We start from the raw sequence: 24,210 nt of genomic DNA on the forward strand, positions 1-24,210 counted from the left end.
TTCTAACTAGCTGCTGGTTGTATTATGCTAATTTAGCTAAACTTTTACTATAAGTTCTCAAAAAAATTATTGATACTTATGTTGTATTTCTTAACTTTGATTTTAAAACTTAGAATTTCAACCAAGTAAAAAACCCAACGAATAAAAGGAAACGACCTAGGCCAAAAAGGAAAAATATTTCAGTAAGTTACTTGTAGTTTGAAGAGTTTTAAAATTGTTGGTATATTACATTTAGGTGTTGAACCAACTGCTTTTTTAAAATTGTTTAAAGTGCTTGTAAAATATTTTGGTTTAGTAATTTTTTCTATCACAGGCTTTTTTATTCAGAGTTTAAATAAAATTCGTAACAGGTTGAATACATTTGCAAAAATGGATGTATAGAAATAATGGATGATCACATTACAGAAAGAATTTCTAAGGACAAAAAAAATCAGTTGAGTTTAAGTGCACCATTAAAAAAAATTGACAATAAAAAAAGACCTAAAATAAATTTAAATTTGTATAAATCTATAATTAATGACCATAATTATTTCCTGAATTCTTTGTTTAACAAAAAATCTTACAATATAAATGAAATTTATAATACAGCCATGTATAACACCGAAACGTATTCGACAATCATTTCAAAATCAGACTTATCCACTTTAAAAGGCACCACTTGGCTGTGTGGTGATGTATTAAATGTTTATTTAAGTTTAGTGAAAAAACAAAGCACTTTAAAAGTTTTTACAGTAGATACGTATGTTTTTACTTCTTTTTTAAATGATAAGAACAAAACTTTTTTTTCAAGAAATAAACCTAATCTTTTTGATTATGATGTTGTATTCATTCCATTACATATAACAAATAACCATTGGGCATTTACCACCACTTTTGTAAATGAAAAGTTTATCAAATACTACGACAGTTTACCTAAAGGAAACGACTATGGCCTCAAACAATGTAAGAATTCAAAAGAGTTTTTAGAATCAAATTTCATCTTTAACTCCACTAAAACTCCACAATGGAATTTAGAAAATGTTGTTAATACACCACAACAACTAGATGGCCATAATTGTGGTGTTTATGTCTGTCAACATATAAAAAGTATCTCGAGAAGTGAAAATTTTTCAATCTGTCCATCTGATCTTCCAGATATCAGGAAAGAGATGGTGGCAGAGCTTGTCTTAGGTTTTCTTTTTAATTAGAACTATTAGTAAGATAATATTGTGTTAATTATAGTTTTATCGTTATTAAAATTCAGTGATAGTTATTTTTTGATTATGTTTTGTTTGTATAATTATACTTTTTATTTACAAACCAAAAAAAAAATTTGATTCAAAATTATGTTAAGTTTACTACTTAGACAAATTAAGTTTGATCAATTTTGTTAATTTTTGCAGTTTGTTTTATTAAAATGTGACCAGGCTTGCATTGATTTTAACTAGTGTATTAGTTAGATTCAAGTTAGCTTTTGTATATTAGTTTAGATACAGTTTTTATCAATGATTATTAATACAGTTTTTTTATTAATTATGTAAACAAGTGTGCCATTTTTATTTATTAGTTTTTAAATACAATCTAGAAATGTGAACAGGTTTGCCTTGTTTTAGATATAAAAACAATAAATTACAGTTGATTTTTGTGTATAAGTGTAGATATTTTTTTGCTGAAGATTGCTTTTTATTATTAAAAATGTGAACAGGTTTGCCTTGTTTTAGTTATAAAAAAATAAATTACAGTTGATTTTTGTGTATAAGTGTACTTATTTTTTTAATGAAGATTGTTTTTCATTATTTAAAATGTAAACTAGAGTGCCTTGTTTTTTAATTAGTGTGATAGTTTATTTACATTGAGATATATATATATAATTTTGACACTAAAACATTTTTTAAATGTGAAGAAAGTGTCAGCTTTTTCGTTTTGGAATTCTTTACTTTTCGTTGCATTATAGTAGAGTGTTGATTTTTTTAAATAGCTGCTTTTAAAGTAATGCTTTTTTTTGTTTGTATATATTTAAATGTATTAAGAAGAACTTTATTTTTTATTTTATTAGGTCGTTGAAATTTATTTTATTTTTGAACAATAAAGTAGATTTTTGGTTTTTTTTTTTATGGTCATGTTTATAAAAGATCAAACATATCAAAAAATTCTACTGTAGTAGTTAATTTTTACAGAGTTTTATGTTGAAGGGGTGAAATTCTCAATCAAAAATTCCTTCTTGTATTATTTTTAGAATTTTTGATGTTATTATTTACTTCTGAAAACAATTTAAGTGTCTTAAAATAAAAGTTACTGTTTAAAGCAGTTCTTTATTAATTGCTTTAAAAGTTTCTTTACATTTTAAGTCAACTTTATATCTACAAAAAGTTATTACTGATGTTTATTTTTCTCTTTATTTTTACTAAACTATAGCTACTTTAAATTTTGTTTATTTTAAAATTCATTGATTTTTAAATGCTAAACTTTGATTGATTTTAATAATTAAGTAAAACAAACCAATTTCCAACTAACTTATAGTTAATAATATGCTTTTAAAATCTTAGTTTTATAATTTATTATAAAGCCGGATGGTAGTAAACTATTTGTAACATGTATTTTAATTATTTTTTATCTACGAAAATAAGTACTTAACAACAAAAAGAATATACATACTATATGAACAACAATATTGTGTAGTAAATTGATAACTTTATAGGTTTCAGAAACATTTATTTATTTCAACTTGCTTAGACGAAGACGCCAATACCTCTTTTAAAGACCAGCTTTGACTCTTTATACGAGAATTCTCCAAAACTATTTTTTTATGACTAAAAATGACTTTTTTTTTTGACGCCATTTTTAAAAAAAAATACGTCAAAAATTAAAAATCAAAGACTGAATTGCAAAACTACAGACCTTAGGGAAGACGCCCATACCATTTTTAAAGACCAACTTTGACTCTTTATATGAGAATTCTCCGAAACTATTTTTTATGACGAAAAATGACTTTTTTTTTGTGACGTCATTTTTGAAAAAAAATACGTCAAACACTAAAAATCAAAGACTGAATTGCAAAACTACAGACCTTAAGGAAGACGCCAATACCTCTTTTAAAGACAAACTTTGACTCTTTATACGAGAATTCTCCGAAACTATTTTTTTATGACTAAAAATGACTTTTTTTTTTGAGGCCATTTTTGAAAAAAATACGTCAAAAATTAAAAATCAAAGACTGAATTGCAAAACTAAAGACCTTAGGGAAGACGCCCATACCATTTTTTAGACCAACTTTGACTCTTTATACGAGAATTCTCCGAAACTATTTTTTTATGACGAAAAATGACTTTTTTTTGTGACGTCATTTTTGAAAAAAATACGTCAAAAATTAAAAATCAAAGACTGAATTGCAAAACTACAGACCTTAGGGAAGACGCCCATACCATTTTTAAAGACCAACTTTGACTCTTTATATGAGAATTCTCCGAAACTATTTTTTATGACGAAAAATGACTTTTTTTTTGTGACGTCATTTTTGAATAAAATACGTCAAAAATAAAAAATCGAAGACTGAATTGCAAAACTACAGACCTTAGGGAAGACGCCCATACCATTTTTAAAGACCAACTTTGACTCTTTATACGAGAATTCTCCGAAACTATTTTTTTATGACGAAAAATGACTTTTTTTTGTGACGTCATTTTTGAAAAAAATACGTCAAAAATTAAAAATCAAAGACTGAATTGCAAAACTACAGACCTTAGGGAAGACGCCCATACCATTTTTAAAGACCAACTTTGACTCTTTATATGAGAATTCTCCGAAACTATTTTTTTATGACGAAAAATGACTTTTTTTTGTGACGTCATTTTTGAAAAAAAATACGTCAAAAACTAAAAATCAAAGACTGAATTGCAAAACTACAGACCTTAAGGAAGACGCCAATACCTCTTTTAAAGACCAACTTTGACTCTTTATATGAGAATTCTCCGAAACAAAATTACATCGAATACTTGGCGAATACTGCACTAAATGCTGCAACGTGGCTCGACGTGAGTATGAGTACAAATGAAAATCAGCTTGATCCTACCACTACTGTGACGTCACTATAGAAATTTGCAAATAGAATCCAATAATTTTGCTTTGGAACACGATTCCAGCAAAGTTACTCGGTAACTTATCTTCAAAATTCGCATGCGTCCTCGGCACGACGTGAGTATGGGTACAAATGAAAATCAGCTCGATCCTAATATTATTGTGACGTCACTATAGAAAACAAGGATTTTGCTTTGGAACACGATTTCAGCAAAGTTACTCAATAATTGTTCTTTAAAATTCGCATGCGTCCTCGGCACGACGTGAGTATGGGTACAAATGAAAATCAGCTTGATCCTACCACTACTGTGACGTCACCATATAAAACAATAATTTGCAAATAGAATCCAATAATTTTGCTTTGGAACACGATTCCAGCAAAGTTACTCGGTAACTTATCTTCAAAATTCGCATGCGTCCTCGGCACGACGTGAGTATGGGTACAAATGAAAATCAGCTCGATTCTAATATTATTGTGACGTCACTATAGAAAACAAGGATTTTGCTTTGGAACACGATTTCAGCAAAGTTACTCAATAATTGTTCTTTAAAATTCGCATGCGTCCTCGGCTCGACGTGAGTATGGGTACAAATGAAAATCAGCTTGATCCTACCACTACTGTGACGTCACCATATAAAACAATAATTTGCAAATAGAATCCAATAATTTTGCTTTGGAACACGATTCCAGCAAAGTTACTCGGTAACTTATCTTCAAAATTCGCATGCGTCCTCGGCACGACGTAAGTATGGGTACAAATGAAAATCAGCTCGATCCTAATATTATTGTGACGTCACTATAGAATTCAATAATTTTGCTTTGGAACACGATTTCAGCAAAGTTACTCAATAATTGTTCTTTAAAATTCGCATGCGTCCTCGGCACGACGTGAGTATGGGTACAAATGAAAATCAGCTCGATCCTACCACTACTGTGACGTCACCATATAAAACAATAATTTGCAAATAGAATTCAATAATTTTGCTTTGGAACACGATTCCAGCAAAGTTACTCGGTAACTTATCTTCAAAATTCGCATGCGTCCTCGGCACGACGTGAGTATGGGTACAAATGAAAATCAGCTCGATTCTAATATTATTGTGACGTCACTATAGAAAACAAGGATTTTGCTTTGGAACACGATTTCAGCAAAGTTACTCGATAATTGTTCTTTAAAATTCGCATGCGTCCTCGGCACGACGTGAGTATGGGTACAAATGAAAATCAGCTTGATCCTACCACTACTGTGACGTCACCATATAAAACAATAATTTGCAAATAGTTAAATATTAAGATCATTAATTACTATTACTATCATTATTGTTATAATAGTTGTTATCATTATTAATTAAAAATTACTAATATCGTTAAGTTATAATTTTTTACTAAAATCGTTAATTACTATCACTATCATTATTATAAATAGTTATAAGTTATCATAATTAATTAAAAGTTACTTATATCGTTAAGTCATAAATTTTTTATAAAAATCGTTAGTTACTATTACTATCATTATTATTATTATTATAGTTGTTATCATTATTAATTAAAAATTACTAATATCGTTAAGTTATAATTTTTCACTAAAATCGTTAATTACTATTACTATCATTATTATTAATAGTTATAAGTTATCATAATTAATTAAAAATTACTTATATCGTTAAGTTACAATTTTTTTATAAAAATTGTTAATTACTATTACTAACATTATTATTACTATTGTTGTTATCATTATTAATGAAAAATTACTAATATCGTTAAGTTATAATTTTTTACTAAAATCGTTAATTACTATTACTATCATTATTATAACTTACCATTATTAATTAAAAATTACTAATATCGTTATGTTATAATTTTTTGCTAAAATCGTTAATTACTATTACTATCATTATTATTTCTATTGTTGTTATCATTATTTGTAATTAGTCCCCTAATAATATGTAATATCTTTATATAACAAAAGTTTTATTAAAATCGTTAATTACTATCACTATCATTTTTAATACTATTATTGTTATTATTAATTATTTATTACTTTTATCATCAATATTGTTGTAATATCAATTTTTTATTGTAATCACTTTTTACCGTTTTTTACTGTTTACCGTTTTTATCAATAATATTATTATATTTTAGTATATTCATTGTAATCAGTTTTTTGTTGTTGTTACTTTTTATTATTTGCAAAACGGTTATTTTTATTTTTAACGATGTTAAGAAAATTACTAATTGTTGCCATCATTATCGTTTTTTATTATTAATATTGTTATGTTATTTGAAAATAAGTTATAATATCTTTATTGTTGTTATCAAAAATTATTATACTCACCGTAATCGGAAAGTAAAGTAGAAGCGCAGTAGGTTTCAGGTTAGGTAAAATTCCCTTTTTATATTGTTTACATAATTTTGATATTTATATCCATGTTTATAAACTTATATTCAAATTGTATCTTTACCAGGGCCTAAATTGAAGATGAAAATTTAATAATGTAGTTTATCAAACGACAAAAAAAAAACGCACAAAATTTTTGGTCCTAAGACGTGTTATACGATACAAAGAACCTTTCGATTATTGAGCTTTGCACGACGAATATCTTTTGTAATATTGAATAATTATTATATAACTGTAACTATTTTAATAATTATTATTATAAATTATATATAAATTATAAAAATTACTATAATAAATAAAATATATAATAATTATTATAAGATGTAACGTTATAAGGCGTTAAATCCTGGAGATCCTGATAAGCTAAGCTTATCGGAATGTATATCACAGATGTTCTTGTGCTAAAACTTTATTTCAACTAACGGCGTTTCACTGCTCTCAAATAAATTTAAGAACAGATCTACGGAGTCTCAAAAAGCTCTAAGAAGCTTTTCTTAGAGCATTTTGAGACTCCGTAGATCTGTTCTTAAATTTATTTGAGAGCAGTGAAACGCCGTTAGTTGAAATAAAGTTTTAGCACAAGAACATCTGTGATATAATAATTATTATATAACTGCAATTGTTATACATTATAATAATATGCAAAATTAATTTTAAAAAATAAATTGATATATTAAACATTTAATTGCATTAATAGTTTTTAAAATATTGCATTTTAATGACTATAATATAACGAAATTTAAATATCTCAATTGAATTTATTTTATTAAAACTTTAGCGGCATGCAACATTAAAACGTAAAATTAAATTTAAATATTGCAATTTATATTATACAGTTTAAATTTAATTTGCTTATAATATAATATTAATATATATAAAAGAATTATACAAATTAAAGTATCTGTAAAAAATATTTAATTGATCTTTTTTTTTTAATTATTAAAATTTTACCATTTTTTTATAATGCGAATTAAATTTATAGTTTTAGAGTAATATATTAAAATTTTAGCTGCATAATACATTATATATTTGATTAAATTAAAATGTTTCAGTTCAAATTTAATTTACTTATAATATAATGTAGTTATGTATAAAAGATAAATATTAATTTTAATTTTACCTGGGGTACACCTTTATGAACAACTTACCATGAAAATAACAAATAAAAAATTAAAAACAACTTACAATTAAAAGCTCAGTAGTCAGTACAACTTTTCTAATTTTATTAAGAAAACAAAGTTTTTCACATTTGAACTCAATCAAACGAAATCATCAGTGGAAAAAGTTCTGTAGTTTTTTTAATATAAACATGCAAGAAGGCATTAGGCTAAACTATTCATATAAAATATAAACCATCAACCTTTGGTACAAAATACTTTAACAAACTACATTTTATTGAAGTATATTAAAGGGCATAACATATACAAAGTACAATTAATACTATCTAAAAAATAAAGCTTAAATTATGTTTTTTAAAATGAAGTTCATAAAAGTCTTCACATGATAAAGATTACTTGAATGAAACTTAAACAACATTATTTAATGTATGATTCAATCTGGTACATTTACGGTGAATATATATTTACGTATTATACAATTTAATTCACATAAATCTTTAACTTTGAGTACACTATGTTTTAACCTAACTATATTTTGTTCAAGTTCTTTTTACATGACCACATTTATAAAAACTTTTAAAATTATCAAAATTTTTGTTGTTGATGTTTCAGATAATTTCAAGTGTTTTCTAATGTGATCACTACTTATAAACTAAGTAAAACAAAAAGATTTCAAATTTTTTATAAAATATTTATCTTTTAAAGTTTTATTTAAATTTCATGTTTTAAACCGAATTTATAATTATTAATTAAAATAAAGCATTATTGATTTTAAAAGTTGTTCACAAAAGGATAATAAATATAAACTAACTTATATTATTTCTATGTTTAATAAAATATACTCATTTAAACTGTATTATATAAACAGGGTTGCCACTCGTTTGAAAAAAAAATTTCCAGAATTTCCAAATTTCCTCCAGGTTTTTAAAAGTACACATTGTTGGGTCTATTTTTAGTTTTAAGTCAATTTCTTTATAAAAAACTGTGTTAAATAGTACAAAAATTTTGAAAAGATATTGTTAAGTTACTTTAAATGTGTTTTTTAATAAAATTATTTTTGATGATGTCAAAAAAATCATATTTATATGATAGATTTTTCGAGTCAAACCGAAATTTTGCTACTGAAATTGTTAAAAATTCCAGGTTTTTTGATAAAAATTCCAGGTTTTTCCAAATTATTTTTGCCTAAATTGTCGAATTCTAGCTAGGTTTTTCCAGGTAAAGTGGCAACCCTGTATAAATATTTTTTAATTGCAATATATCATAAAACATATGCTAAAATATCTAGGCTACAAAATTAAAAAAATTGAATTAAATTTATATTTATTATAACAAGTCATTATTGATATTAAAAAATGTTTTCAAAATAACAATTTGACGTAAACTAATTTACATTATTTGCTTATTAAATTTAAAATGTATGTTTAATATGCGTTGTATAATAATATTATATTGTTCGTTTCGTATTAACTTAAAGTGCAATATTGAGTTTTATTACAATATGTTAATAGCAATACGATTATAAAACATTTGCAATTAAATATTTATTAGTTACATAAAATTGTATATTTATTTTGTATATAATTATTATGTTATTAGTATATTTTGTTTAAATTGCAACATTTTAGTATAATTAATTAGATAAAAAAACTAAACTTTCGTTCTATTTAAAGTGACAGAATTGAAATTTGTTGTAAAAATTACGGGCAATTTAATTTTTAATATAAGAACTTTGAATTGTATATTCTATTACATGTTAATGTAATATAAAATATATATTATACTAATATGTAAACCAAGGTTTCCCAAACTCATTTATTAAATCGCCCCCTTTTCAGAAATTAAAAATAAAATCACCCCCAACGATTTTACAAAGTATGTTTTCATTTGAGTACAAACTTTTGAGCAAAAAATGTTGTGTTCGAAATGTTATTTAGTCTGGTACTTCTTATTCACACACTTTTAAGCTATGTTAAAATTAGTTTACAACGCTTGAGTATATAAATTACAGTTGATAATTTATAAGCCCGGTAAAGTGTTAAATTACTTAATTATTAAAAAGCCTTCGGTAATCTGTATTCAATCCTGTTTAAATATGAATTGTTTGGAAACTTCTAAGTCAGTGGTGGACAACTTTTGTAGTCAGCAATTCATATTTATTAGAAAATATTTTCTAGGTTCAAATCGTTAAAGAAATTTAATTGCGGGCTGCATAATTTAAAAAGAATAACATATAAGAAAATAAAAAAAATTGAGTAGATTGTAATAAAATGGTTTAGTATTACTCAGGGGCGTCGCGTGGGGTGTTGCACTGCCGCAACTGCACCACCTTGAAATTTTGTAAGAAAAAAATAAGTATCTATAACGTTTTCGTTATTTTTTAAAACGAAATCTCTTTTAAAACTCCAATTTTGAAAACGACCATTTTGCCCACTTCACTGCCGCAAACTCCTAGCTGACTGCCGCAAATGAACTCAAAAAAGCAAAATTTCTTCAAGAATTACCGCAAAATCAATATCTTGCGGTAAGTAAGCTAAGTTGAAAATTCCCTAAAACAAGACATGCTTAAGTATCATCTACAAGCTATTGTAAACAAAAAATGAAAATAAAGCTAAGCTACTGCAAAGGAATAATCTTAAGTTTATGTACCCTCATGATTTTTTAAACTTAAGAGGTCACTTATATTAAAACGGGACTATAAAAGAATAAAATTGTCATAAATTACACATTTTGAAAAAAGATAAAAAATCTAAATCACCAAAGTCTTAAAAATTTGATTTTCTATTTTAATCTGCAAAGATAAACTTAACTATAACTGATTTTTGTTATCATAAAGTTAATAAAATATTTAATTATTTTATATTTAAATGTAAAATTTGATTTCTGAAAAAAAAGTTAAGAAGTTTTTTATAAACTTATAGTTTATGCTTACAGAAAAATAATTTAGATTTATGTGAAATAGAAATTATTATTATTGAAACAGTCACATATTTAAATAAATTAAATAGCCTTAACTTAAAATATTTGTCTAACCCCCAAGAAACTTTGATTACTTAGAGTAGTTTAACAATAAAAAAAAATTGGTCTACTTTATATGACTTTTGGTTTAACTTTTTCATAAAAAAAGCAAAAATTTTAGATAAAATTGTTGAAACATAGTTGCCTTGCCTCATAATCAGGACAACTTAGAAATGTTAAAAAAACTCAAGATGACCCAAGATAAATTAAAACAGACCAAATTAGAAAAAAAGTCAGGCTGACTAAAGCAGTTTTAGTGTTTTTACTCTGAAAATGACAAGCTTATTTAAAATTAAAAAATAAGTGTTTTACCGCTATGGCCACATGAAAACTAACTAACCAATTTTTTACTGCTATAATGGTTACATATTTAAAAATTATCTTTAAATTTCTTAGAAAGTTCAACAGCCTCACCAACTAAACTTTTTTTTCTCACCAACTAAAAGGGTAAAACACTTTTTTTTAAACGCTGTTTTAGTTTGTGCTTCATAAGGAACCTTTTGTTGCCTTCGACTTTAACAAGCTATATCTAAAACAATATTTTGAATTTTTAAAATCTGTAAAAAGCATCTTGTAGCTTAGTAAAAACTACATAAAATAAGATCAAATTCTGAAAAAAGTGTTTCATTCCCCTTATGCCCTTAAAAGCAAAGCTTATTTTCAGGTTTAGCAAAAATTCAGTTGTTTTCAAACTTGATAGTAAAAATATATTTTTAATAAAAATATCTTAATGTCCTTGAAGTTATTGATAAAATGAAATTCTTTCTTTTTGAAACTATTTTAATCTTTTTTTAGCTATATTCAAGATTGCCACACACTCTGGGTACTCAGTGAAACTTAATAGTTTTTTAAATTCTAAAAAATCTCAGGGATTTTTGATTTTTTGATTTTGATTTTGAAACTTAATAGTTTTTTAAATTCTAAAAAATCTCAGGAATTTTTGATTTTTTTTTAAACACAGGGTGACTCAGGGCGTTTCAAGGTCACTCACAAAAGTTTCTTATGACTCAAAGAGTGGCAACCTTCATCAAAGAGTGGTAACCTTTATCAAAGAGTGGTAACCTTTAGTATTGAAATTCATTTTCTTACTATTGAAATTGTTCATTAGTTTACTCTGTATAGTTAAAACAATTTTTTGTTGAACAAGATAATTGCATTTTTTATAGATTTTATAACTAGAAAATGCAGAAAAATACTAGTCAAGTAAATTGGACAGTTTCTAAGCTTAATCATGCCAGTTATCAAAGTTAACAGAGGCTGAAAAGCTTATATTGAAACAGAGTAGACCAACCCCAGATCTTTCAATTGAGCAAGAGTTCATTTCAAAAGGTTTTTTAATTAATGATACTAATTTAATAATTTAAACACTAGATACTTTTAAAACTTCTGAGGTTTAGTTTGTTTGTTTTAGCTTTGTTAATATACAATGCCAAAACTTTAAAGTCATTAGAAATTATTATTTTAAAAATTCTAATCCAGATTTATATGTTTATGTTAGGAAAATTTATTCTATTTTTTATGACTTTGGTTTAATTTTTTCATAAACAAAGAAAAAATTTTAGATAAAATTGTTGAAATATGGTTGCCTTGCCTCATAATCAGGATAACTTAAAAATGTTAAAAACTCAAGATGACCACAGATAAATTAAAACAGACCAAATAATAAAAATATTCAGGCTGACTAAAGCAGTTTTAGTTTTTTACTCTGAAAATAACAAGGTTATTTAAAATTAAAAAATAAGTGTTTTACCCCTATGGCCACATAAAAACTAACTAACCAATTTTTTACTGCTATAATGGTTACATATTTATAAATTATCTTTAAATTTCTTGAAAAGTGTTCAACAGCCTCACCAACTAAACTTTAAATAGTTGAGCTCCTGAGAAAAACACTGTCATCAAAATGAAAAACATATTAAAATCAAATAAAGAAAAGATACCTATAAAAAACATATTAAAAAACTAAACCTCCAACAAAAAGGCATTAAAATTAGAAAAAAAGTTAATAAAATCTTAATATTTGTGAAAAAAATTGTGCAAAATAGTGAGGGTAAGGGGGGTGTATAGGCACTTTTTTACATGCTTTTCTTATTTTAACTTTTTCAGAAAGCTAATAAGTACTCTTTAATTAACTTGAATTTTCCAATTAAACTTTTAGTTACAACTGGTCAAAGCCAGAGAGTACAATGATTTATTTTACAAGGAGCAAACTTTTTAATTTTACTGAAAAAAAAAAAATACTGAAAACCTATATTCTCCATCATTCTTAAAGCAAATTTTATAAAACTTTTTCTTCCTATGTTTTATAAAATTTTATACTTTTGTTGAAGAGAAGTTTTAAATTTTTAAGTATCAATATATATTTTTATATATACAAAAAAAAATTACTTTTGTTATAACTTTTTTTTCTTATTGTTTTAAATATCTATTTTAGCAAATTGTTTTGTTTTATAAAAGAATCATCTAAAGACTTTGGGGCCAACTTATAAAAAATTTGTAAAATTTCTTTACTAAGTAATCTAACTTATTCTATGGAAAAAGAAAATATGTACACAACATTTTATTTGTTTGTAGACTTTTTAGTTTATTGCCAAGTGAAATTAGATTTTTTTTAAGTTAAATATTAGTAAAATAGTTATTAATAGTTTAATGTTTTATTACTCCAATATTTTTTAACTAAAGTTGAGGCTAAAAGAGATATTATTGCATTTGCTGTATTTTATATTATAATATTAGTCTGTTTAATCTAAATTGTAAGTTAGAGACTTCGTAAAATTTATTCATGAGCTTGCTTGTTTTACTTTTGTGTTTTTAACTTTGTATTCAAGCTGTTTTTTTTCAAACATCAAAAGTTTTAATTAGTTATAAGTTAATACTCGTTTATCGTTTTCAATATTCATCAGTAAATAAGCAATTATTTTCTACTTAGTAAAACAAATTTTACTTTAAATAAACTTGCAGTTTGTAAATAACATTTTTTTCGTTTGTAGACTTTTTAATTTCCTTGCCAAGTCTAATAAAACATTTATTTTTTTGTTAAGTTAAATATCAATAAAATAACCATTTTTAGTATGATGTTTAATCAAATATTTTTTAAATAAAGTTGAGGCAAAATAAAGAACTATTAAAGTTGCTGTATTTTTCAATATAATAAAAAATTGTTTTGTCTAAATTTTTTCTACTGTTTATTATTTTCTTTTTTTTAATAATTAATACTGGTAAGTAAGCTAACATTTTTTGAGTCTTTTAAATTACTTAATTTTTTTTTTTTTTATATTTGCTTTAATTTTTTAAACTGTTTACCTTTTTTTAACGTTATTTTCTTAAATTTTTTTTTTTTGAAAAAATAAATATCTTATTTTTAAATAAAATTTTCGAAGTTACATTAGCAATTTAATGTAATTGTTATAGAAAAAAGTCTTTCTTTAAGATAAAAAAGAGTTTTAAAGTAGGGGATTTTTTTTTAAATTCTGCACCACCGAAAAAAAATACCACGCGACGCCACTGGTATTACTGTAATCTAGGAAATACTATTGTGAACTGAAAATCAATTTGAAAGCGTATTTTAAAATATTAAGTATCAAAAAACAAATTTTATTCATTTTGCACACGTAGTTTTCAAGTTACTTAGGGGGTCAAAAATTGACTGGATCTGAACCGTACATTGCCCACCTGAAATCTTAACTGAAACCTGACATGACTGAAATAATGTGTCATATAACGAACTTCGGATATTTAGAACTTAATACTTAGTAACTTGTTCAAGTCGCACACACACTTAAATTATTTTATAAATAGAATATTCTCAAATTACTATACCAGAGTTTAAAAAACTATAAGATAATGAACAGTTTTTTGTTTACGCATTATGAAATAAATATTAAAATATAATTTCTGATCTAGTTTGAGAAAATTTGACCGACTGGTTGATTTTCTCACATGAATTGTTGTTTCATTAACAGCTGTAGTTAATGCAGTAAAATTATTAACTTTAATGCTAAGATATATAATAATCAAGTTAGTTGTAAAATTAATAAATCAATTTAAAATATTTTATACTGTATATTTCGTAGTAGAATACCATGAATTAGTATTTGACTTCGAATAACCATTTAGGAAACTAAACCTTAATTCTAAGATTTTTTTATTATTTTAAATTAAAAAAAATATATGTGTTTTACTGTTATTTCTGTAAACAGAAATTTAATAATAATAAAAAAACTTTTAATTAATTAAAAATAATTTTTTTTTATAACTGTATCAGTCTTTTTAATGGCTTGTTTAATTCTTTTTAAAAGTTTTTTTTTTTAGCTGTTAGCCTAATTACGAACTATTAAAATAAACAACACATTCTAATTGCTAATATATTTCAACTAAAGGTAAAACAAAAACCAGTTATATTAACAGCTTAAATTTCCTAGTATATATATATTTTTTAAATAATAAATCAAGTAAGACAAAATAAATTGTTTAAGAATCTTTTAAATGAAAAATTTTCAGTCATTTCAAATAGATATCCCAAATCTATACTCTTTTAAAACCAAAAAAATTTTTTTTTTGAAATAAAATCTTAAATCATTATCAATATGTTTTTAATTATACAGATCAAACAAGTAATAAAAAAAAATGTCAAATAAATGTCTTTCAAACAAATAAATTAATCACTGTGCTATAAAAACTTTTATTATAATGTAAAACAACAAATTTACTAGTTCAAAATAAAACTATTAACAACTTTAAAACAATAAGCATTTAATAAATACAGTGGACTTCTGCTTGAGTTCGCACTTTGAACAAAATTTAAAAGTGCGAACTCAAAAACTTATTATCATTTTTTTTTACAAAATGACAAGTTTCAATATTTTATATGCAATAATCTAATCGATAAATATAAAATCCACTAAAACATAAAACAAACATTCATTAAAAAAATAGATCTATATAAGCTATAAAGTCTTATATATTTTTTGTTAATACTTAGTTAGTAATAGACTTTATTAAAGTTAAATTTAAGAAAATATAAGTTTGCACTTTTTTTGGGTAAAAAGTGTGAACTCAAGAGGAAGTCTACCGTAATTAATATAAATTAGGCATTATGCAAACCTGTTGTAGAGTAAATAACTTAATAAAATTGTTGTTATAAAAAGACTACTTAAACACAATACAAACAAGGTTAAATAAGAAATTTTTTAAAATATCAATTAAAACAAAAAAAAAACTTTCATAAAATAATGTCTGCTACTGAAGTCTAATATAATGTGAAGGATTAGGTTCATGAATACTTGCTTTTTCTTCTATATCTAATTCTTAATCAGTAAAGTAAAGCCTCAAGTCACCTCATTTACAAATGATAATAAGATCTTTTGCTCAAAATGTGATAATTGAAATGCACGCTTTCTCAACAACATAGCTAGAAGGAAACGCTATAAACAACAATCTAATTTTTTCTCAAATGTTTGGATACTTATGCCTTAGTTTTTGTTGAGTCCAAAAGCTTTGATAATGTTCTTAGGAATAATTTACTTTAAGTTTAAGGTCAGTTTGTAAGTCTGAGAAGGTTTCCTGTAAGTCGATAACTTCTAAAATAGCTGCCTCGAAGGAACCATGTTTTTAACTATATGATAGCTTTTTTGTGTCAAATCGAAATTTTACTACATAATATGTTACAATTGTTAAAAAATCCAAAATTTTCCAGGCTTTTTTTGCCTAAATTGTCAAATTCTAGGTTTTTCCAGGTTTTTAGGTAAATTAGCCACCTTGAATAGTTTTATTTCTTAGTCTAAATTAGTGACTTTTCGAAAAAACAATTGAAATGCCACGAGGTGATAGTTAATAATAGATAACATAGATATTAACAAACCATTTACGATCCCAAATATATCAGGTTATAAAATGGTAAGAGGGATTCCGATCGTCTATGATCTATTTAATATTAAATAAGAAAATACATGAATGAAATCATGTAATTTACTTGCAAGTAGAAGTCATAAGCACTTGATTTTTTTTCTATATTTTACATAAACAAAATAAACTTTTTTGTTTAAGTTTTACCTCAGGGTCAAATATTTTTAGTAAGCTAAAATTGTTAAAATAGCAAGATAAAAAGTAAAGGTTTATGACTGCCAAAAATTTTAAAATCGCCCCCTTACTAGTTATCGCCCACCCTTTCGCCCCCTAACTAAAATTCGCCCCCCGACTTACTAAAATCGCCCCCAGGGGGGCGATATCGCCCACTTTGGGAAACCCTGATGTAAACTTTAATTTTATGATTGGTATATGAATAACTTGAATATGAATTTGAAAAATCGAATATCAATATCAAAATGTAATATGTAACTATAAATTCTCCTTTGAAAAAGTTTTGATATTGAAAAAGCGTTTTTCTCTTAAGATGGCCATAAGATAGGGGCGGGGAGAAGGCTAATTTCAGCTTGATATTGGTCAAAATCATTAATAATTCAGGAAATATTACCAATATTTTATGTTTAATGTAACAAAATTGTTTTTAATACGCTAAAATCCAAACTAATAGTTTACTTTCCACATGTAATGATGTGACAAAACAGAGTGCTTGTATTCAAAAAATATTTTACACAAAAAATAAGTTATGAACACAATGCAGCCTGAATTATCATTTAATAGTGTAACGGTAATCTAACTTAAAATTCCTTAGGATTAATTTTATTTTTGTACTTACAATATATAAATTTTTATACACTTTAATTATGATTGAAAATATATCAAATATAATTTCAGCTTGATATTAGTTCAACATCATCCTAGGTAATTACTAATATTATAGTTTATAATCAATATAATTAATTCTGGTTATGGTTAACTTTAGGTGAGCACCAATACAAAATTGAAAATATAATACATTCAATGTCTAATTGAACCATAATTTTTGACTAAAATAATGATACTTTGTTTCAAACAATTTATATAAATACATAGAATGAAAACTAAAATAAAATATTATAGACTTAAATATTTGACCAATTTTATTTAACAATAATATGTAAACTTTCTAAACTAATATGTATTGATATAATCATTTTATATTGTAAAAAATAAGCAATTAAATATTTAAGTTTATTAGTTCATTATGTATAAGTTTATTTTTATTCATGTATTTCTAAAAGATTAATTTTTAGCCTAAATTTCTGACTAAATAAGACATCAAATGTATTATAACTTCAGCTTGATATTGGTGTTCATCTAAAGTTAACCATAAGCTTAACTCTTCCTATGTATTTATATAGCTTGTTTAAGACAAAGAACCTTTTAATATTAAACATCTAAGTCTAAAATTTTTAATTTTTAGCTTGAAATTATGGTAAAAAAAGATATTGATTATTATTGAATTTCAGTTTAATATTGGTGCAACATAGTACTAGGCTAGGTAAATACTGGAAAATTTCCTAAAAAATTGATCTGTAACAAAACACTTTGAAAATAGTTACTCTGACCTGCAACAGTGTTACAAAAGTTTCTGTGAAAACTATTATTGATGTGTGGTCTGATGGCATAGGGGCCCTAATGACAACTTTAAAACTCTCTGAGTTGAACTGGAAAATTGAAACCTAGTGGTTGACACATATACAAAAAATCTTTTGTAGTATCTAACCTATTCAGAGAATAAACGTGATTTTCAACTAATATCAATAAATAATATATATATAACATTTGGTTATGCTCTTCAGGTCAGCACCAATAACAAACTGAAAATATAAAACATTTGATGTCTTTTTTAACCATAATAAAAACAATTAAATACTTAAATTTATTAGTTTATTATATATAGATTAATTTTATTCATGTATTTTAATAGATAAATTTTTTGCCAAAAATTATGATTATATAACACATCAAATGTATTATAATTTCAGCTTGATATTGGTAGTCTATATAAATTGTTGTATTGAAATAATCATTTAATAATGTAGATTAAAAGCGATTAAACATTCATGTTTTATTAGTTTAACATAAATATGTTAAATTTTGTTTATTACTTTGCCTAAAATCATGGTTAAAAAACACATTGAATATAATACAATTTCAGATTGATATTGGTGAAACATCATTCTTGGTAATTACCAAACTACAAATTGAAATCTAGTGGTTGACACATATACAAAAAAGTATTTTATTGTATCTTAATTAGAATTTGAAATAATTTTGTGCATGTAAGTGATAATGTATAACACTTACATATGACTTATAGTAATATTACTGTGAGTGGTATATACTGCTTATAGTATACTAATATAATATACTAATATAACTATAGTATATTAGTAAACTAAAACTCTTGTGTGTAGCTTTTTTTTTTCTTATTTCTGTTTTTTTGTCAATTTCTAATTATTTGAATTTTGAGCTCCTTTCTCTAGCTTGCATTTTTTCAACTGAAAGCGCAGTGCATTACTGACTAAAACTAAAAACAGACTGCGGGTACCCTTTAGTAGCCACCGTAATCGGATTTTTATTAAAATCGTTAATATTATTTTTTTTTCAATACTGTTATAATTTTATTTATTGTTATTATCAAAAATTATTTTAATCATTGCATTTAGTTTATTATTATTTTCAATGTTTAAATAATTACTTAATTTTCAATGTTATTACTATTAAAAAAATATTTTAATTACCAAAATTTGTTTTTTATTATCACATCGTGATTATTTATCCTATTTTCAATACTGTTGTTATTATTTTTATAATTCTTATCAAAAATTATTATCACTAACAAAATAAGCTTTAGTCGTTGTAATTATAATTACTTTTAATGTTTTTATTATAGTTATAATTATGGTTTTTGTTATTATAATTATTGTATTTTCTATTTATTAGTGTAGAAAGGTTTCATTTCTATTATTCTAGTTTTTTTATATTTAATGTTAGTAGCATTTTATAATTTAAAAAAGTTTGTTATTTTATTATTGTGATTTTTGTAAAGAAAGGTTTTATTTTTTTATTATAACTTTAAATTTTTTTTATTATTAGTATTCTATGATTTAAAAAAATTGTTATTTTATTCGTAATAACATAAAAGAAACAACATTTCAATTTATCATTTTTAGTCCCTGGTACTTGTTTATCTCTGGTTCTTAAATTGAATTCAAAATGTTTTATAGTGTTTCTAACTAAGTCTTTCAAAGCTAATGTTTACAAGCTAATGATATAAATAATGCTACAGATGGAGAACAGATAGAAGAAGTTGATTTCAATGTAGAAAATTTCTGTGGATGAATTTGCCTATAGAAAAACTATCAACATGAACCAGAAGTAAAGTGTAGTGCAGTTGCTCCTCTGAAAACTGGAAGGATGGAAGTTTTTTTTTTGATAAGAATTTAAAAGAATTAATTTTTGTTGACAGTTTAATTTTTATTTAATAATTTTTATTTTTTAAGCATTAAGTAAGATTTTATTTTACACTTTACATTTTATTAGATACTTTTTTTTTGGTTTTGAAACATAATAAAGTTTAATTTTTGCTTTGAGTTTTCTTATTTATTGTAGTAATGTAGAATATTAGGCTTGAGAAAACGAGAGAATTAAAAAAAAGCTGACTCTCTCGTTTTTTCTACAGTAATTTTGCTTTAGTAAAATTATACAGAAAAGTGTAAACTGAAATATACTTGTTGCTATTGAGATCTTAATTGGCTAAGATTTTTTCTGGCTAAGATTCAAAAAAAGACTGAAAACGTTCTGCTTGAATAACTTCATCGCGGCTAATGTTGGCTAAAGTAAAAACTGGCTAAAGTAAAAGTTATCTAAAGTAAAAACTTGGCTAAGATTTTTTTCTGGCTAAGATTCAAAAAAATTAATAAAATTAATAAAAAGCTAAAGTAACAATAAAAAGGCTTACAAACTGATGAAAAAATAAAAGCAAAAAACATATAAAAAAAAACTCAATTTTAACTAATTTTAAACTCGAACTAAAAAAATTAAATCATAACAATTTAAAAAAAATCTAAACAAAAAAACTTAAGTTTTTAAACCTTATTAAATATAAATACTGTTGATGGTTATTATTTATTAAACTAAAAAAAGCTTTGAGAAAAGTCATATCACTATTGACGATGTTAAAAATAGTAATAATAAAAGTAAAGTATTTTACGAAGTACCTTTTATACATTAAATATCTATTATTAAAACTTCGCGAGTAATTGTTTTAAGAACCTTGCATATTAGGCAATCGAGTCATACACTATTGATGAATTTGAAAATAGTATTAAAAAAAGTAAAGTACTTTACAAAGTACCTCTTATACATGAAAAATCTAATATTAAAACTTCGCGATATCTGTAAAAGTATATGTTTTAGAGCATAAAACTGTTCTTGCATGTAGAGTTTAAAAAGTAAGAACTTTATACAAATTACTATTTTAAGATAATAAAGTTTTTTTTTTCTAAATTTTAAGAGGTTAATTATATCAAAGTAAAAATAATAAAAATAATTTGTTTCCATACGCCATTTTTTATAAATTAAGCTACATATACTTGTATCCTTTGTTTGATATAAACGTTTATTACCTAACTTTTATAAGTTAAGGTTTTAAATCTCTTTATATCTTGTATAAGTGAACACATAATTTAGTTTCTAAACAACTTAACAACTATTTTAAGTAAACATTAAAACTTTTGAAAAAATATATATAACTGTTACAAAAACTTAATTACATTATTTAATCGGTACAGCCGTTGACATCCTTAAATTCAAAGTATTTTAAAACATTTATAAAGCGATTTTGTAAAATATGTTATTAAAATTAAAATAAATTAATAATATTAAAAAAAACATAGAAGTTATGAACCCTAGAAACAAAGTGTTAAGTTCTTAAATATATGCTTTTTATTACAGCGCTAAGTTTAATAGCAGATCATTCACGTAAAAAAGGTAATTTTAAAAAGACTATAACTTTTTAAGTACAATATATATACAAATTTTGTTTAAATGGGTCGTTTTGTTAACATTTAAAAACAATTTTACAAAGTTTGACAAGATTTCAAGTAAAAACATAGAAGTTATGAACCCTAGAAACAAAGTGTTAAGTTTTAAATATATGCTTTTTATTACAGCCCTAAGTTTAAAAGCAGATCATTCACGTAAAAAAGGTAATTTTTAAAAGACTATAACTTTTTAAGTACAATATATATACAAATTTTGTTTAAATGGGTCGTTTTGTTAACATTTAAAAACAATTTTACAAAGTTTGACAAGATTTCAAGTAAAAACATAGAAGTTATGAACCCTAGAAACAAAGTGTTAAGTTCTTAAATATATGCTTTTTGTTACAGCGCTAAGTTTAATAGCAGATCATTCGTGTAAAAAGGTTAATTTTAAAAAGACTATAACTTTTTAAGTACAATATATATACAAATTTTGTTTAAATGGGTCGTTTTGTTAACATTTAAAAACAATTTTACAAAGTTTGACAAGATTTCAAGTAAAAACATAGAAGTTATGAACCCTAGAAACAAAGTGTTAAGTTCTTAAATATATGCTTTTTATTACAGCGCTAAGTTTAAAAGCAGATCATTCACGTAAAAAAGGTAATTTTAAAAAGACTATAACTTTTTAAGTACAATATATATACAAATTTTGTTTAAATGGGTCGTTTTGTTAACATTTAAAAACAATTTTACAAAGTTTGACAAGATTTCAAGTAAAAACATAGAAGTTATGAACCCTAGAAACAAAGTGTTAAGTTCTTAAATATATGCTTTTTATTACAGCGCTAAGTTTAAAAGCAGATCATTCACGTAAAAAAGGTAATTTTTAAAAGACTATAACTTTTTAAGTACAATATATATACAAATTTTGTTTAAATGGGTCGTTTTGTTAACATTTAAAATTAATTTTACAAAGTTTGACAAGATTTCAAGTAAAAACATAGAAGTTATGAACCCTAGAAAAAAAGTGTTAAGTTCTTAAATATATGCTTTTTGTTACAGCGCTAAGTTTAATAGCAGATCATTCATGTAAAAAGGTTAATTTTAAAAAGACTATAACTTTTTAAGTACAATATATATACAAATTTTGTTTAAATGGGTCGTTTTGTTAACATTTAAAAACAATTTTACAAAGTTTGACAAGATTTCAAGTAAAAACATAGAAGTTATGAACCCTAGAAACAAAGTGTTAAGTTCTTAAATATATGCTTTTTATTACAGCGCTAAGTTTAATAGCAGATCATTCACGTAAAAAAGGTAATTTTAAAAAGACTATAATTATATTTAAGTACAACATATGAAAACATTTTGTTTCTTTGGTAAAGTTAGGTAACATTTAAGAACGATTTTACATAGTTTGTCAAGATTTCAAGTATAACTGTGGAAGTTATGATAATGGCAAGGACAGTGTTTAGTTCTTGAACAAATTCTTTTTAATACAGCATTAAGTTTTAAACGCAGATTATTCATGTAACAAAAGTAATTTTAATAACATATTTTACAAAATCGCTTTATAAATGTTTTAAAATACTTTGAATTTAAGGATGTCAACGGCTGTACCGATTAAATAATGTAATTAAGTTTTTGTAACAGTTATATATATTTTTTCAAAAGTTTTAATGTTTACTTAAAATAGTTGTTAAGTTGTTTAGAAACTAAATTATGTGTTCACTTATACAAGATATAAAGAGATTTAAAACCTTAACTTATAAAAGTTAGGTAATAAACGTTTATATCAAACAAAGGATACAAGTATATGTAGCTTAATTTATAAAAAATGGCGTATGGAAACAAATTATTTTTATTATTTTTACTTTGATATAATTAACCTCTTAAAATTTAGAAAAAAAAAACTTTATTATCTTAAAATAGTAATTTGTATAAAGTTCTTACTTTTTAAACTCTACATGCAAGAACAGTTTTATGCTCTAAAACATATACTTTTACAGATATCGCGAAGTTTTAATATTAGATTTTTCATGTATAAGAGGTACTTTGTAAAGTACTTTACTTTTTTTAATACTATTTTCAAATTCATCAATAGTGTATGACTCGATTGCCTAATATGCAAGGTTCTTAAAACAATTACTCGCGAAGTTTTAATAATAGATATTTAATGTATAAAAGGTACTTCGTAAAATACTTTACTTTTATTATTACTATTTTTAACATCGTCAATAGTGATATGACTTTTCTCAAAGCTTTTTTTAGTTTAATAAATAATAACCATCAACAGTATTTATATTTAATAAGGTTTAAAAACTTAAGTTTTTTTGTTTAGATTTTTTTTAAATTGTTATGATTTAATTTTTTTAGTTCGAGTTTAAAATTAGTTAAAACTGAGTTTTTTTTTATATGTTTTTTGCTGTTATTTTTTCATCAGTTTGTAAGCCTTTTTATTGTTACTTTAGCTTTTTATTAATTTTATTAATTTTTTTGAATCTTAGCCAGAAAAAAAATCTTAGCCAGTTTTTACTTTAGCCAACATTAGCCGCGATGAAGTTATTCAAGCAGAACGTTTTCAGTCTTTTTTTGAATCTTAGCCAGAAAAAATCTTAGCCAATTAAGATCTCAATACTTGTTGCTACGCAACAAGTATATTTCAGTTTACAGTTTTTGTTTACACTTTGAAAAGTTTTTCATATCATTTTTTGTTATACCCACTTA

The sequence above is a fragment of the Thalia democratica genome, chromosome 8 (genome assembly GCF_965202585.1).
Source record: "Thalia democratica chromosome 8, ktThaDemo2.hap1.1, whole genome shotgun sequence".
Lineage (NCBI taxonomy): Eukaryota > Metazoa > Chordata > Thaliacea > Salpida > Salpidae > Thalia > Thalia democratica.